Source organism: Tasmannia lanceolata, unplaced genomic scaffold (assembly GCF_043159265.1).
Source record: "Tasmannia lanceolata isolate RefF3 unplaced genomic scaffold, GAP_Taslan_0.1 ptg000018l, whole genome shotgun sequence".
Lineage (NCBI taxonomy): Eukaryota > Viridiplantae > Streptophyta > Magnoliopsida > Canellales > Winteraceae > Tasmannia > Tasmannia lanceolata.
The window spans coordinates 70,765,366-70,781,864 of NW_027518695.1; the positions used below are offsets into that span (position 1 = coordinate 70,765,366).

General features: G+C 39.4%; 1 long non-coding RNA gene across 6 annotated transcripts in view; it reads left to right on the top strand.

The window, feature by feature from the left end:
• The first annotated feature begins 589 nt into the window (after positions 1-589).
• LOC143851780 (uncharacterized) overlaps positions 590-16,499 on the top strand; it is a 40,770-nt gene continuing 24,860 nt past the window's right edge. The window contains exons 1-4 of one of the 6 annotated variants that reach the window (XR_013236509.1): positions 590-1,110; positions 1,317-1,886; positions 5,419-5,995; positions 12,253-12,981. This is a non-coding gene — a long non-coding RNA (uncharacterized LOC143851780). Of the gene's footprint in view, positions 1,111-1,316; positions 1,887-5,418; positions 6,114-12,252; positions 12,982-16,499 lie in introns of those variants that run through there. The other 5 variants (XR_013236508.1, XR_013236511.1, XR_013236512.1 and 2 more) reach the window with 5 other exon arrangements.

The window sequence follows — 16,499 nt, forward strand, 5'->3', positions numbered from 1 at the left end:
GCTTTTGATCCTCTCCACTAGATCATGGCCTTCCAATAAGTTTGAATTTTGTCCATTATCTATATTAGGATGGACCACATAAATCTAGCCTACCAAATCAACACACTCTTTCTTTCTGTTTTTTTCTCATGTTTTGTGCCCAATTTCTGTTCTTTGTTACACCCTTTTTTGGTTTAAATCAATCACGTCTTCACAGACAGTGTGACCTCCCTATTTCACCTATCCCCTTTTCACCGTAGTTACACCCCCCTCTCTCTCTCTCTCTCTCTCTCTCTCTCTCTCTCTCTCTCATGATTGTCACAACTCACAACCCAACAAAAAACCCGTGTCAGGTATGTGAGAGTAGCAGGCTCGTTTCTTTCAGATTTTGTTCACTGGGTATTTGTTATTTTACAAAATTATGCCTAGGTAATCCATGCAACGGCTAAGAAGATGAAACACTTTTCATAAACAGTCTCAGGATCAACGGTCTTCGACGTTACACCTACGATCCATACAGGGACCCACATTTTGTTGGGTAGGAATATTTCGCTTCAGACGACAAGATCTGTGGTCTATATTGATATTATTACATGAGGCACGTGTACGGCGGAGATGATATTTTTCCATGCCAGCAAAAGTGGGTGAATTTATTGCGGAAGAAAAGCTTATCGTTTTCCACGCGACAACGGTGACGTCTGAAATACCAACGGTGCTTAAGAATTACGCATCACCACGTGCTTCTCTCTTATTAAAGATAAAGAAAAGGTCTGATTAATATCAGCCGTTGATTCATTATCACCACCTTGTTGGGAAACAAAAGCACAGCTGTTTCCAGCTGTGGATATCCACCTACTGAGAATTAATCCAACCGTCAATTTCTCATGGGAATTCAATAAATTAGGGCTGCATCTCTCACCCTCTTCATTTTCTTCTGCTTCGAGTTTCTTTCTTAGATCTGTTACTTTGTTTGACGTTATTGTCTATTGTATGAGCAGATCTGTTTAGATCGCTTGCTGATCTACGTTCTGATAGTCGTTTTTTCTTTTTTATGTTTCTTTTCTTTCCATTTGAAGAGATTCACCCCTCGAATCGATCGGACGTTTGCTTGTTTCGCTTATTTGTTTGAAGGTCTGAGTTTTTTTGCCCTGTTATTTCTTGTTTGTGGGAATCCTGTATGATTTAAAGTCCCAGGTTTTGTTGCAAAGAAGTTTTTTTTAAAGCTTTTTACGCTGTTTTATCTGCTCTTTTCTTTGTTTGGTTGCTTGGTTTGCAGATCTGCGTTGCTTTAACCGTTTGTTTTGTTGGTTTTTTGTGGCGGTATTTTATTTTTGCAGGCTCTTTCTTTGTTTTTGATTGGTCTGTAGTAGAAGTGTGATCCAGATCATGAAGGCCTTTGGATCTTTCCGGATCAGCCGACAGATCGGTAGTTTTGGTTTCAGATCTACCAAAGGAGCAGATCGTTTGCTTTTATTTCATATCTTAGCGGGTGTGGTGAAGGATGGTGTAGATCGTGACGGATTGATGTCTGATTTGAATTTTAATGTAGATGGTAGGCGATGGATGGATTTGGTGGTGTGATTATCAATTGGAGTTGTAGATGAAGAAGGGTAATCTCTACATACATGGAAGATTATGTGCCCTGACCTATGCCATGACAGGTGCGCTTGCATGGCAGGTCACAGTACCTTAATAAAATTTATCACTTTTCTGGTTATGGGAGGAGATCGCACGGGACATTCTCGCCCGGGATCTCTTCTCCCCGTGTCCTGCCCTGTTTTCGTTTTGTCTTTACCCCACGTCCTTCACACACGCTTTTTATATTTCAAGGAGACCAGATCGAAGAAACAGCAGCGGCAAATATGGTTGTTCCTCATGCCTTCCAAATACAACTCATCATCTAAAAGGTACTTTACAAACTAAGATTATACATGTCTTCAATTTTTCTCTAATATTGATTGTGCATGGGTCAATCGCACACATTTCAGGCATGAAATCTGCTTTTAAGTATGGTTTAGTGTAATACTTGAACCTTTATTATCAAAAAATTCCACTGACATCTTTACGAGAAGAAAAGTTACCTAGGATTTTTTAGTAACCAAAAAAATTATTAACTGAAATAATTTCAGAGCTTTTCTCTTTAGAGTACAGAGTGAAGGGATTTCACAATTCAATGCCATAAATTTTTTTTTACAGACCACTTCCATCTAAAATCTTTTTTTTAATGCAGTGGAAAGTTTAATTACAATTATTCAAATTTTAATTTGTCTGAAATAATTAAGAAGTTCTTAAAAATTATTTCAGTAAAATTGTGCATAATGGTTATAATGTAAACACTTAGTGAAAATGGTTATCATGGTTAGGGAGAAGTGAAGTCTCAAGCATTTTTAATTCTTCTCTCTACCCATGTTGTTGGAAGGTCGCCCATCACTATGTATAGGAAAAGTTCCATTGAATAGTATAAAAACTCCTCTTTTTGTATGTAAATTTAGTGATAGCTTTATTAAATTTTAGTAGATGTCTCTGTATCATATTTTATTTGTAAAATAAATGAATAATATGTATCCATATTTGAATAGTGAAGGCTTTTTGAATAGTATAAAAGATTAATATTGTTTTATTATAAATTTTATTAATTTTTTATTCTAACTAATTTTGTCGGTATTTATTTTAATACTAAAATCGAACAGTGTCGTCGGTTATTTATCATAACCAGTTTTTTCGGTGATTATTATAACTATTATTTATCACGGATGAAAATTTATGGTTGTAGTTTTGAGGTGTGTGCCGCTAGTGGTTGGATCTAGTAGTGGCAAGACTTGCTGGTAGTGTGACTTGCTGTTGTTGGGAGTCACTTGTTAGCTCTGTTTGTAGGGGTGGACATGGTTCGGTTCGGTTCGGTTTTGGGGTATACCCAGAACCGAACCATATATAATCGGTTCCCTGAAATTGGAACCGAACCAGAACCATATAAGTTTGGAACCGAACCGAACCAGAACCATATATAATCGGTTCGGTTCGGTTCGGTTCTGGGTTTACCCGATCTTCATCAAATCAACGGAATTTCTTCACAATAGTTGTTTGAATGTTTGGTTTTCTTTTCTTGAGATAGAATAATTTTTTGTTTCCAGCTTGTCATCATCATTATGGGAAAAGCAGAGCACAAAAGTCTCTAATGAAATGATGAATATGACTTTGTGGGGGCGTTATACAAACTACTCTCATAATATTTTACTATTTTTAAAAGCCTTTCACTTTCTTCTTACACTTACAAAAACTTTCAAGTTAATATTAAAAACAAAAAGGATTCCCACATCTTCTTTCCTGCCATTAAAATATTAAGGCTTGTTTGGTGAGATTAAAAATATTTGGGCAAGTGCTGAGATTAAAAAACTTGTTTTCCAGTCTGACTAAGGGTTTTAAGGTGGGTCGGTTCTTGGTTCGGTTCTCGGTTCCGGGATCCAAACCCAGAACCGAACCGAATTTCCATCGGTTCCAGGTTATTAGAACCGGAACCGAACCATATAACTATGGAACCGAACCGAACCGAACCATATGTGCCGGTTCGGTTCGGTTCCTCGGTTCGAACCGGAACCATGTCCACCCCTATCTGTTTGTGAATAATAATAGTTGGGGTGGGTCGCACTATGAATAGTAATTTGAATAGTGTTTAATAATAAATTTAAATAGTATTTTATGCATAGTAATCTTGAATAGCATTTTTGAATAACATCTTATGTATGTATATATATTTTTTCTTTTATCGTCATTTTGGGGCGATTGCCTAATGGTAGGAAACCGTTCAATTCAACATTTTAGATTCGAATCATGTCAGCCATTTATGTCAGATCTATTACTCTAAGAGGAATATGAGCAATAGCAGCTAATTACCTACCTATGAGTAACTTAGTCACCAGTTGGTGGAAGAGACTACAGAGAAGCTGGCTATGATTATAGAAAAATTGAAAGCTGTTCAGGGTTGGCAGAAGAGTTACGCTGGCCAGCGCAGCATATGGAGCTCGTTGCTGAACTTAATCACCATTTACTATTCAAGTTTACTATTGACCGTTGCTAAATGGTAATGACACAATTTGAATTTAAAACGTTCGGTTTGCTGCTATTAGTTCATCGTTGCTTCTAGGTTGGGTAATCATCATTGCTGCTATTAGTTCATCGACGTAAATGAAGATAAAAGAAAAATTATATTTATATACATATAATATGTTATTGAAAAATACTATTCAAATTACTATAAAAGAAAATTTTTATTTAAATTACTATTCATACTATTTGTAATAGGACCCCACCAAGGAATTATTTATCTGTAGGCCAATAGGCGAGTCCAACAGCCAGCCGGTCCCACCACTAGTGGGGCTCACAACTACCACAATAAATTTTAACCTGTCATTAATTAAAACTGCTGAATTTAATTTTCTAAATGGTGATTGTAATAAATTACTGACAAAATCGTTTAATAGATAACCGACGAAACTGTTATGTTTTACTATTACAATAACAATCGACGAAATTTGATCGAATAAAAAAATATAGAATATTTAATAATTAATTTTAGTCTTTTATATTATTCAAAAGTCATTATTCAAATATGTAAACCTATACTATTCTTTTATATATGAATAAAATAAATATAGTAATGACATCTGTCCAAATTTAGTAAAGCTATCACAATTTAGATATTATTAACTGCACTTTTTATTCAAACTTTTTCTACAAATAGACACCGAGAGAAGTAGAAAAATAGAGAATAAAATAGAGAGGAAGAAAGAAAGAAAAGGGAAAGAGAGAACAAAAGGAGGGAAAAGACCTAGGAGAATAAATACACACCGAGTGAAGAAGCAAAATAGAGAGAATAAGTTAGGAAGAAGAGAGGAAGTTATCAAGAAAGTAGAGCGGAAAAAGGAAAAAGAGAGAAAAAGGAGTAAAGGTTCGGAGAACCACTTCTCTCATTCTGGATACATCATTTTTATTAACTGTTTACATTATCACTATTATGCACAATTTTAAGTATGACCATGATATTGGTACGAGCAAGGTTTTAAATTTTGACTGAAAATTGAAATTTTGGTCAAAATTTTGTTTATCCTGAAATTTCGTCCAAGATTTGACTGATTCCAACCAAATATTTTGATTTTTATAATTATTTTTTATTAACATTTTGAAATTTCACCCGCAATAAAGTTGGAGAAAAAATAGCTGTGAATAGATTTCGTCTAATTTTGTCCGAAATTTCGGGTTCGGTAAGGACAGAAACGTATTCCAAGACCAAAATTTGAAACCTAGGGTACGATTATTATCTGTTAAGGACACAATACCCGTATATATAAGTGTGCTATAAGTTTAAGATTTGAAAAAATATAATTTAAGTTATAAGTGTGCTATAAGTTTAAGACTATGACCTGACCATCAGCTATCATCCAGGGAAGGCTAATGTAGTAGCAGATGCTTTGAGCAGAAAGGCCCAGGGTAAGATGGCATCTTTGATAACTAATCAAAGGCAGAGAGCGTCTCCGAGCAGCACAAAGCAGGCAGAAGAGCTACGCTAATGTCAGGAGGCGTGAGCTTGAATTTGAGGTTGGAGATCGTGTTTTCTTGAGGGTGTCTCCCACTAAAGGAGTGGTCAGATTTGGCATTAGAGGAAAGTTGAATCCGAAGTATGTTGGGCCATACGAAATTCTTAAAAGGATCGGGACAGTTGCCTATCGCCTTGCACTACCACCCAGTTTGGCTGGGATGCATAATGTCTTCCATGTCTCTATGCTGAGGAAGTATATCCCGGACCCGGACTATATATTAGAATTGGCCCCTTTGCAACTCAGAGAGGATTTGTCATATGAGGAACACCCGGTGCGTATCGTTGATCGGAAGGACCAAGTTCTTAGGAGACGCACCATTCCCTATGTCAAGGTTCAGTGGAGAAATCACTCTGAGCGAGAGGCAACTTGGGAGCTTGAGGAGGCGATGCAGAAAAAGTACCCCCATCTTTTTCAAGCGCCAGGTATGTGAAATTCGAGGACGAAATTCTTTTAAGGGGGGTATGATGTAATACCCGGTTTCAAGTAATAAATTTTTTTAGATAGTTGTCCTTATCAAAATTTATAATTGGCTTTTAATAATCTTCCACTAGTGGGTAGGATGTATTAGAAAACTCTTATCATTTCAAGAATCTTGGTGGAAAGCACCATAAGATTGACCGAAAATAACACCTTCAGCTAGTAGAGAATAAGGTAGCATCTATATATTCAAAAAAAGGAAAACGACATGTCAATAATTCCTTGATAGAAATATTGCTTGCATAACAAAAAAAAAGGGGGCATGTGAGCCATATCGTATTGGATTGTTACTATGGGGGACATTTTGGGTTATCATATCTATAAAAAAGAGCTACTTCATAGGCTTATGGGAGGTCCTTGCTTCCATAGTTAGATGGGGTTCCATTCTACTGTCTCTTGTTCTTATTAGTTATGGATTTGAAGGAGCAACAAGTAGTCTATCTAAAGAAGAATACATGAAAGTGGAGAGACAATTCAAGATTGTAAACAAACCAGGGAAAGATGGAGGAGGAGGTGGCGGCTGTGGGTGGCTGATGGTGGTGGAGATGAAGGTAGAAGACGGTGGTGGTGGCGCCGGATTTTCGAAATGCAGAAATGGTGAAAAAAATGGGTTTCGGTTTTGATGGGTTTAGGTTTGCAGAGGGTTGTGGGTTTGGGAGTTGCAGAGCTGAGGGAGGTGGGAGTTGGCCGGAGTAGGGAGGAGGTTGCGGCTGTGGAGGTGATTCGGCCGGAATCCGGCAATGTCGCCGGAGGAGGAATGGCCGGAGGTTGTGGGAAGAGGGTTCCGCTGAGGTGGAGGTGGCTAGCAATTGTTGGTGCGGGTGATGGCGGTTGATAGAATGGCCGGTGGAGGAAGAAATGGTGTTGGAACGGAGGGGTTCTGGTGGTGGAGGAAATGGGCTGCCCGGTGGGAAGGTGGTGGCTGGCGGCTGGGCTCCCTCTCCCTTTTTTCTTTTTTTCTCCGCTGTTTTTCCCTCCCTCTGGTCCTTTTTTTTTTCTCTGGTTTTTTTCTTGCTGGTTCCTCTCTTCTCTGGTTTTTTTTCTCGTTTTTTTTTCTCTTCTTGCGAGAGAACCGAGCTGGAGTGGGGAGACTCATCATGAGTCATCATGAGGGGGAGAGAAAAATGAGAGTGGTTGTCCCCCCAATTCCCTTGATTTTTTAAAAAAAATCAAAAATAATCATCACAAATGGCATCGGATGCCATTCATGTCCGTTTTAAATTGAAAGAAAATGATTGAAAGAAAATGATGTCTTCCTTATTGTTTCTTTGAATACGAGCGGGTCCCACATCAGCGGGCTCCACACAAACGGGTCCCATATCAGCGGGTTCCACACAAGCGGGTACCACACAAGCGGGCCCTACATTCTTTTGCTCGGATTAATTCCATTCATTTTCCGCCTGACCTCGGGATTTTATTCGAATATGCGGGTTTAGGGCCTTGTCAAAATGGGGTGTCTACAGATGCCCCTCTTTGGCAGAGGGCGCTTGTCGCACGAATGTCAAAGCCAAAAAGACAACACATTTTGACCTGCCCCGAAAACTTGGTTAAAGAAGGAAAACGTAAAGAAAATGATTTTGTAAAGATTGAATTCTTAAAGGGTCCGATTTCACAAGGGTCTTACTCAGAGTGGATGCCTCAGGGGACTTTGGAAATAATGCTTCAGGATTGTGGATGCCGTGCGAGAACGGGTTTAGATGCCGTATGAGACGGGCTTAGATGCCGTAGGAGACGGGCTTAGATGCTTCAGGGGACTTTGGAAAGAATGCTTCAGGATGGTGCATCTGTAGACACCCCATTTTGACAAGGCCCTAAACCCGCATATTCGAATAAAATCCCGAGGTCAGGCGGAAAATGAATGGAATTAATCCGAGCAAAAGAGAATGTGGGGCCCGCTTGTGTGGGACCCGCTGGTTTGGGACCCGCTTGTGTGGAGCCCGCTGATGTGGGACCCGCTCGTATTCAAAGAAACAATAAGGGCTCGTATTCAAAGAAACAATAAGGAAAACATCATTTTCTTTCAATCATTTTCTTTCAATTTAAAACGGACATGAATGGCATCCGATGCCATTTGTGATGACTATTTTTGATTTTTTTTAAAAAATCAAGGGAATTGGGGGACAAGAGGGGGACAACCACTCTCATTTTTCTCTCCCCCTCATGATGACTCATGATGAGTCTCCCCACTCTAGCTCGGTTCTCTCGCAAGAAGAGAAAAAAACAAGAGAAAAAAAAACCAGAGAAGGGAGGAACCAGCAAGAAAAAAATCAGAGAAAAAAAAAGGACCAGAGGGAGGGAAAAACAGCGGAGAAAAAAAGAAAAAAGGGAGAGGGAGCCCAGCCACCACCTTCCCACCGGCCAGCCCATTTTCTCCACCACCAGAACCCCTCCGTTCCAACCACCATTTCTTCCTCCACCGGCCATTCCATCAACCGCCGTCACCCGCACCACCATTGCTAGCCACCTCCACCTCAGCGGAACCCTCTTCCCACAACTTCCGGCCATTCCTCCTTCTCCGGCGACATTGCCGGATTCCGGCCGAATTACCTCCACAGCCGCAACCTCCTCCCTACTCCGGCCAACTCCCACCTCCCTCACCTCTGCAACTCCCAAACCCACAACCCTCTGCAAACCTAAACCCATCAAAACCGAAACCCATTTTTTTCACCATTTCTACATTTCGAAAATCCGGCGCCACCACCACCGTCTTCTACCTTCGTCTCCACCACCATCAGCCACCCACAGCCGCCTCCTCCTCCTCCATCTTTCCCTCTTTCTGCAACCTCCACCGACAGCTACCATCTCTACCCCAAACCCAAAACCGAAACCCAATTTTTCCACCATCCTCCACCACCAGCCGCCACTGACCACCCCAAACCCATTCGAAAACCCTCTCCCACCCTCGTCTCCTCCAACCTTCACCTTCAAAATCGAAACCCATCTCTACCCAAAACCCTTATTCAAAACCCAAAATCGAAACCCATTTTTTGCCACCACCAAGCTTCTCCACCACCACCAGCCACTATCACCCAAATCAAAACCCCATCTGGCAGCCACTGCACCCCCACCACCTTCTTCACCGATTGCCACCACCTTCTTCACCGTCCGGCCAGCCATCTACAACTCCCACCGGCCGGCCATCACCACCCAAACCCATTCGAGCCACTCTCTACAACTTACGGCCATCACCACCCAAACCCATTCGAGCCACCCTCTGCAGCTTACGGCCAAGCCACCATTTTCATATGTATACCTTTTGAATATGAAACTTCAACACTAATTGAACCCACTTGAAAATACATTATCGTAATAATGAGAATTATCATCGAAAGAAATAATTGACAGCCCAAAACCTCTGTAAGCTAGATATAGTAAAATGGTGTGAATCAAGTGTGATCGGGTGTTGGTCTCACTTTCAGGTTGAGCGATCCTCTATTCTTATTTAGGACTTGGGTTCTCTCATCCGGGAGAAGTGTGAGGCAAGTGACAGTGGACTATTCTTGTATATCTCTCAATAAGGGCTTGTTATTGTTAGATTGATATTCTAATTATATTCTTATCTCAAACAGTTATTTTAGTTAAATTATCATGATAATTCATTTGATTTTAGATCTCAACCGCTATGTAGATTTGCATGATGTAGTTAAAAAAAAAATGGATTACTTTATGCTTTGCCATGAGCATGTAGATGGGGGTATAAGGGGGGCCGTTGTGTCGTCCTTGGACCAAATTGGTCAAAAGTCAACACGATCAGTGTGCGCAGCCTTGTGTTGATAATCTTACCGAAGGGAAATAATCCATAAGGCGGCTTGACATGATGTCTCTCATCCGTAATCAAAAGTCCAAAACTGCCACTACCTTTAGACGGGGGTAGTGGATAAGTCGTGAGGCAGGGTACCTGGACGGAAATAAATGAAAGAACAAGAAAAAATGGGAAATGCCAGATGAGCCCGGGGTGTACTCGTCGCATGTCATTTATAGAGTTTATACATTAAAGATGTGTGTTCCTTTAATTATTGTCGGTTATGATTTACATCAAACAATAATGGTGAGAGGTAATGTAGAAGATCCCATGAAGAATATGCTATTAAACAAAATATGAAACTTTAAAGAAATAATAGAAATAATGTAGAAGATCTCATGAAGAATATGCTATTAAACAAAATATGAAACTATAAAGAAATAATAGAAATAATATAAATCATAACCGCCAATAATTAAAGGAACACACATCTTTAATGTATAAACTCTATAAATGACATGCGACGAGTACACCCCGGGCTCATCTGGCATTTTCCCTTTTTTCTTGTTCTTTCATTTATTTCCGTCCAGGTACCCTGCCTCACGACTTATCCACTACCCCCGTCTAAAGGTAGTGGCAGTTTTGGACTTTTGATTACGGATGACAGACATCATGTCAAGCTGGCTTAGGGATTATTTCCCTTCGGTAAGATTATCAACACAAGGCTGCGCACACTGATCGTGTTGACTTTTGACCATTTTGGTCCAAGGACGACACAACGGCCTCCCTTATACCCCCATTTACATGCTCATGACAAAGCATAAAGTAATTCATTTTTTTTAAACTATATAATGCAAATCTACATAGCGGTTGAGATCTAAAATCAAAGGAATTATCATGATAATTTAACTAAAATAACTGTTTGAGATAGGAATATAACTAGAATATCAATCTAACATTAACAAGCCCATATTGAGAGATATACTAGAATAGTCCACTGTCACTTGCCTTACACTTCTGCCGGATGAGAGAACCCAAGTCCTAAATAAGGATAGAGGATCGCTCAACCTGAAAGTGAGACCAACACTTGATTCACACTATTTTACTATATCTAGCTTACAGAGGTTTTGGGGTGTCAATTATTTCTTTCAATGATAATTCTCATTATTACGATAATGTATTTTCAAGTAGGATCAATTAGTGTTGAAGTTTCAGATTCAAAAGGTATACATATAGTTTAAAATTTAGAATTTATAGGTTTAAGTCATTGCTGAAATTTCAGATTCAATGAGTTAAATTTCAGATTTAAAGAGTTCATAAAGGTGCTGAAATTTCTGTTTTAAAAGGGTTCATAGATGCTGAAATTTCAGTTTTAAAAGGGTTTATAAGTTGCTGAAATTTCAGTTTTCAGTTTATAAGTTGATCAAAGCGTACAACACTATGATCCATTAATTTAAAGTTCTCAGAATTTCTTAGGTTAAGCGAAGAGGGTACTTATTTGGAGCGAATTGAAGTTGGAAGGGTTAGATCACCCACCTTCTTCACTTCTCCTCCTCTCCTTCTTCTATTTCTCACTTTTTCTTTGCAAAGGAGAAAAGAAATGAGCGCACTCTCCTCTCCTTAAGCAATTTAATCTATTTAATGAGTCCTTCCTATATTCTTAGAATCTTTGAAAGATTGCCACATCTACTACAATATTTAGGTGTACCCACTAAATCATGGGGAAAACATGATTGCCACATCTACTACAATATTTAGGTGTACTCACCAAATCATGGGGAAAACATGATTGACACATCTAGTACAATGTTTAGGTGTACCCACCAAATCATGGGGAAAACATGATTGCCACATCTACTACAATATTTAGGTGTACCCACCAAAAAACATGATTGTCACATCTACTACAATGTTTAGGTGTACCCACACCAAATCATGGGGAAAACATGATTGCCACATCTACTACAATATTTAGGTGTACCTACCAAATCATGGGGAAAACATATGCACTACTATTTTTCACATTTATTTCATTCCACAAAATTATTTTCATGGGAAATTTTTTTTCAAGAAAAGCTTTCTATCATAATATAAATCTACATACTAAAACAAGGACCCTTGATTCGTAGATCATACGATCTAAGATAATCGAGGGGAAAATAAAGGCCCAAATTTATGACCCGACATCGATCAAAGATGGATTGATGATCTAGGCCATTGATTGGAACAATAAGGATTAAAAATTTGGATTTTACAAAAATCACGAGGGAGATTGAAAATGGTGGTCTTTACATTCTACCCCCCTTTAAAGGAATTTCGTCCCCGAAATTCAACTTCCACAAGTATAGATTCAAAATCCTAGAGGTAAAGGGTGGAAAAATTCATTTATCTACAAGCATAACTTGCAAAAGACTAATCAATCTACTCCTTTTCGCCGTCATGGATCGCTCCAATGTTCAGAGGATTCGTCTTGCCTCCTTCTTGCTGAAAGATGACGCTGGTGTATGGTGGAGATCGGTTGAGCAAAGCTATCCTGCAACGAAGGATGAGTCATGGGCACAATTCAATGTGCGATTTAACAATCAGTATTTCCCAGTTCATGTGAAGAACTCATTGGCATCTCAGTTTGCGTCGTTGAGTCAGGGAGCATTGACTGTGGCCCAATATGGGGCCAAATTTAGATAATTGTTGAGGTATGCACCCGGGTACGCCGCTACCGAGGAGGACAAGGTAAGGAAATTTATCGATGGTCTTCGCCCTTCTATCATGGCGGACATCATCAATCTGAGACCTCAGACTTTGGCAGAAGCCTGTGAGATGGATGAAGTTGCAGAGCGTAGTGAAAAGCTAGTACAGGCAGTGTTTAAAAACGCGTTGACTCGGCTCGGAACTCGGCCGAGTCGACGCGGATTGGTGGTGACCGCGTCATTGAGCCATGGACTCGGCGAGTCCATGCCATCTCGGTCGAGTTCAAGCCGAGTCAAACACAAATCCAGCTTTTTCCAAGAAACAAAACGAGGGGATAATATATCACTTTCTCTTAATTATCAAGGTAAGTGTGTTGCATGCCTACACATAGTAGACTAAGCTCGAGGCATAAAGGTGACTACGTGATAGCTATTCCATCATGAAGTATGTGTTGTCAACATCATAACAGTTTTGTCTTAAAGCTTGCATCCCTGTTCTCTTTCTCACTCTCACCTGTCATTTTGATAATGCTGCCACAAGTATTATTTTGCAGGGGGTATGATTTGATGGGTCATCAAATGGACGGTTTGGATCTTGGGATCATCCTATAGTGTGTGTAGTTGCATAGTCTAGAGTTTTTTCATAAAGTGCAGCACTGCCCATGCCATAGGATAATCCAAACCGTCCATTCGATGCATCACATATAGTCCAGAATTTTTCCAAAAAGTGGTGTAATGCCCATACTTTAGGATGATCCAAACCGTCCATTTGATCCGCCACATCTTGTATTTTTTCATTTATATTTTATAAAAAATTATAACTAAGCCGCGTCGACCGCGTTCTTGGCCGTGTCCGCGTCGAGTCGACTAGGTTTTTCTTCGGCCGCATTCCGCGTCGTATCCGCATTTTTAAACACTGAGTACAGGCAATGCGAGTTCAGTTTTCTACAAATAGAAACCAGATGCCTCCCCCTAAGAAGCAGAGGACAGATAGTGGTATTCAATCTAGAGCAGTGTGCCCTCTTTGTGAAAAAGCTCATAGTGGTCTGTGCTGGTGGACCATGAATGTTTGTTTTAATTGCGGATCTGGTCCTGAAAGCTGTCTTGGGCACATCTTCTGGCTTGATCTTCAACTGATGGTAACCCGAGCGAAGATCGATCTTAGAGAATACTTTAGACCCCTGTAACTGATCAAATAGATCCTCGATCCTCGGCAATGGATACTTTAACTGTCACGCCCCAAACCCAGAATTCGAGGTAAGGCACACGTGACAGCCGCCGCATGCCCATAGGGTCGCCCCCCACAAGCATGCAAGGCTCCTTTACAACAACTATTCTCAACAATCAGAGTAACTAATAAATGCGGAAATTTTAGTCTCCAATAGAGTTCAAATGAAATACAAATATAGATTAGGATTATAAGTCTAAATCCAAACAATTCTTATTAGACGACAATCACCTTAATAACGTAACAAAAGTCTCTAACTCGAATAATGAAAGAAAGCAAGAAATTTCCTAAGCTCCAATCCAAGTGCCTGATCTCAGCAAGTCTACTATCGCTCCTCTATATCTGAAAATTGTTAAACCACATAATGAGCTAACAGCCCAGCCGGTTTTCCAAATCCAAGCCAGCTAATAGGAAAACGAAAACAAAGCTGGTGCGGAAAAGAAGTAACATGCCATAAAATTCTGTCTGCAAATAGTACAGACTCCCATTAATTTTTGTATGTAACATGCAAATATAACTTATATATTTATAAATCATATTAAATGAATGATTTAAGTGACTGTGTTCATGATTTTGGCCCAAAGTTTGGGGTAAGGGCTATTAATTGGACGCCTAGGATCAATCAGAGGAGGGACCCACAAGAGGAAATATCCTTCATTAGATCTTACCCTTCGCCACTTCTGTAATGCAATGCTAACATACTCATTGTTACGTATAGGCCCCTACCTCCTGTATTTTTTTAAAGCCTTATGATGATCTCTAATCGCCTGATACACTATCAATCAAACGAAATATTTTTGGTGGGAGAAAGCAGAAAACTTCCAATGAGCAAAAATACACATTGGACCATTACAGGAGACCCATAATAGCATTTATCAGATGGACAGTTTGGATCACCTGAATGTAGGACCCACTATGCAATAGGAGGTATTCCTACCAGATAGAGGCTTAGGATCAAAGAAAATATAAATACCCTAATAGTCTTAACTGCTGCTTTGTTTAGAATCTTGAATTGTCTCTCCACTTTCATGTATTCTTCTTTAGATAGACTACTTGTTGCTCCTTCAAATCCATAGCTAATAAGAAGAAGAGACAGTAGAATGGAATCCCATCTAACTAAGAAAGCAAGGACCTCCCATAAGCCTATGAAGTAGCTCCTTTTTATAGATATGATAACCCAAAATGTCCCCCATAGGAACTGTCCAATACGATGTGGCTCACATGCCCCCTTTTTTTTTTTGTTATGCAAGCAATATTTCTATCAAGGAATTATTGACCTGTCGTTTTCCTTTTTTTGAATATATAGATGCTACCTTATTCTCTACTAGCTGAAAATCTATAGGAGGAAACCTACCAAGATTGCATCTTGAAATGATAGAGCTTCCTAATACATCCTACCCACTAGTGGAAGATTATTCAAAGCCAAATTTTTTTAACTTTAGTGGAGGTGTTATTTTCGGTCAATCTTATGGTGCTTTCCACCAAGATTGCATCTTGAAATGATAGAGTTTCCTAATACATCCTACCCACTAGTGGAAGATTATTCAAAGCTAATTTTAACTTTAGTGGAGGTGTTATTTTCGGTTAATCTTATGGTGCTTTCCACCAAGATTGCATCTTGAACTGATAGAGTTTTCTAATACATCCTACCCACTAGTGGAAGATTATCAAAGCCAATTATAAATTTTGATAAGGACAACTATCTAAAAAAAATTTATTACTTGGAACCGGGTATTACATCATACCCCCCTTAAAAGAATTTCGTCCTCGAATTTCACATACCTGGCACTTGAAAAAGCTGGGGGTACTTTTTCTGCATCTCCTCCTCAAGCTCCCAAGTTGCCTCTCGCTCAGAGTGATTTCTCCACTGAACCTTGACATAGGGAATGGTGCGTCTCCTAAGAACTTGGTCCTTCCGATCAACGATACGCACCGGGTGTTCCTCATATGACAAATCCTCTCTGAGTTGGAAAGGGGCCAATTCTACTATACGGTCCGGGTCCGGGACATACTTCCTCAGCATAGAGACATGGAAGACATTATGCACCCCAGCCAAACTGGGTGGTAATGCAAGGCGATAGGCAACTGTCCCGACCCTTTTAAGAATTTCGTATGGCCCAACATACTTCGGATTCAACTTTCCTCTAATGCCAAATCTGACCACTCCTTTAGTGGGAGACACCCTAAAGAAAACACGATCTCCAACCTCAAATTCAAGCTCACGCCTCCTGACATCAGCGTATCTCTTCTGCCTGCTTTGTGCTGCTCGGAGACGCTCTCTGATCAAATTTGAAACGCATTCCCGTATATAAGTATATCCCCTTTACCACCTAGGGTACGAGTATTATGTGTTAAGGACATCATACCCGTATATAAGTGTGCTGTAGTAAGTTTAAGATTTGAAAAAATATAATTTAATATCTATATATGCTGATCCTAAAACTGGACTGAAAGAACACTGTTTGTAAGATATAAATTTTGGACTAAAAAAGACACGATATTGTTCACAAAGTACCCTATTTTTAGAACATAAGTTAGAGAGAAACGACACTTTCTTAGAATAGAAAGGATACTAGTTTGGAAATAAAGGATATTCCTTGAATAGAAATTAATACTGTTTGATGACCCCAAATTAGACATTTTGGGACAAGAAAATTTTAAATATAACAATACCATATTCAACAGCCTTCTTAAGTTCCTTTACAATTATATCTATATTTTATGAGAAATATTAAATAGTAAATGTGCATGATAAATGAATAGTAAACGATAAAGAAATAAATATGATGCCC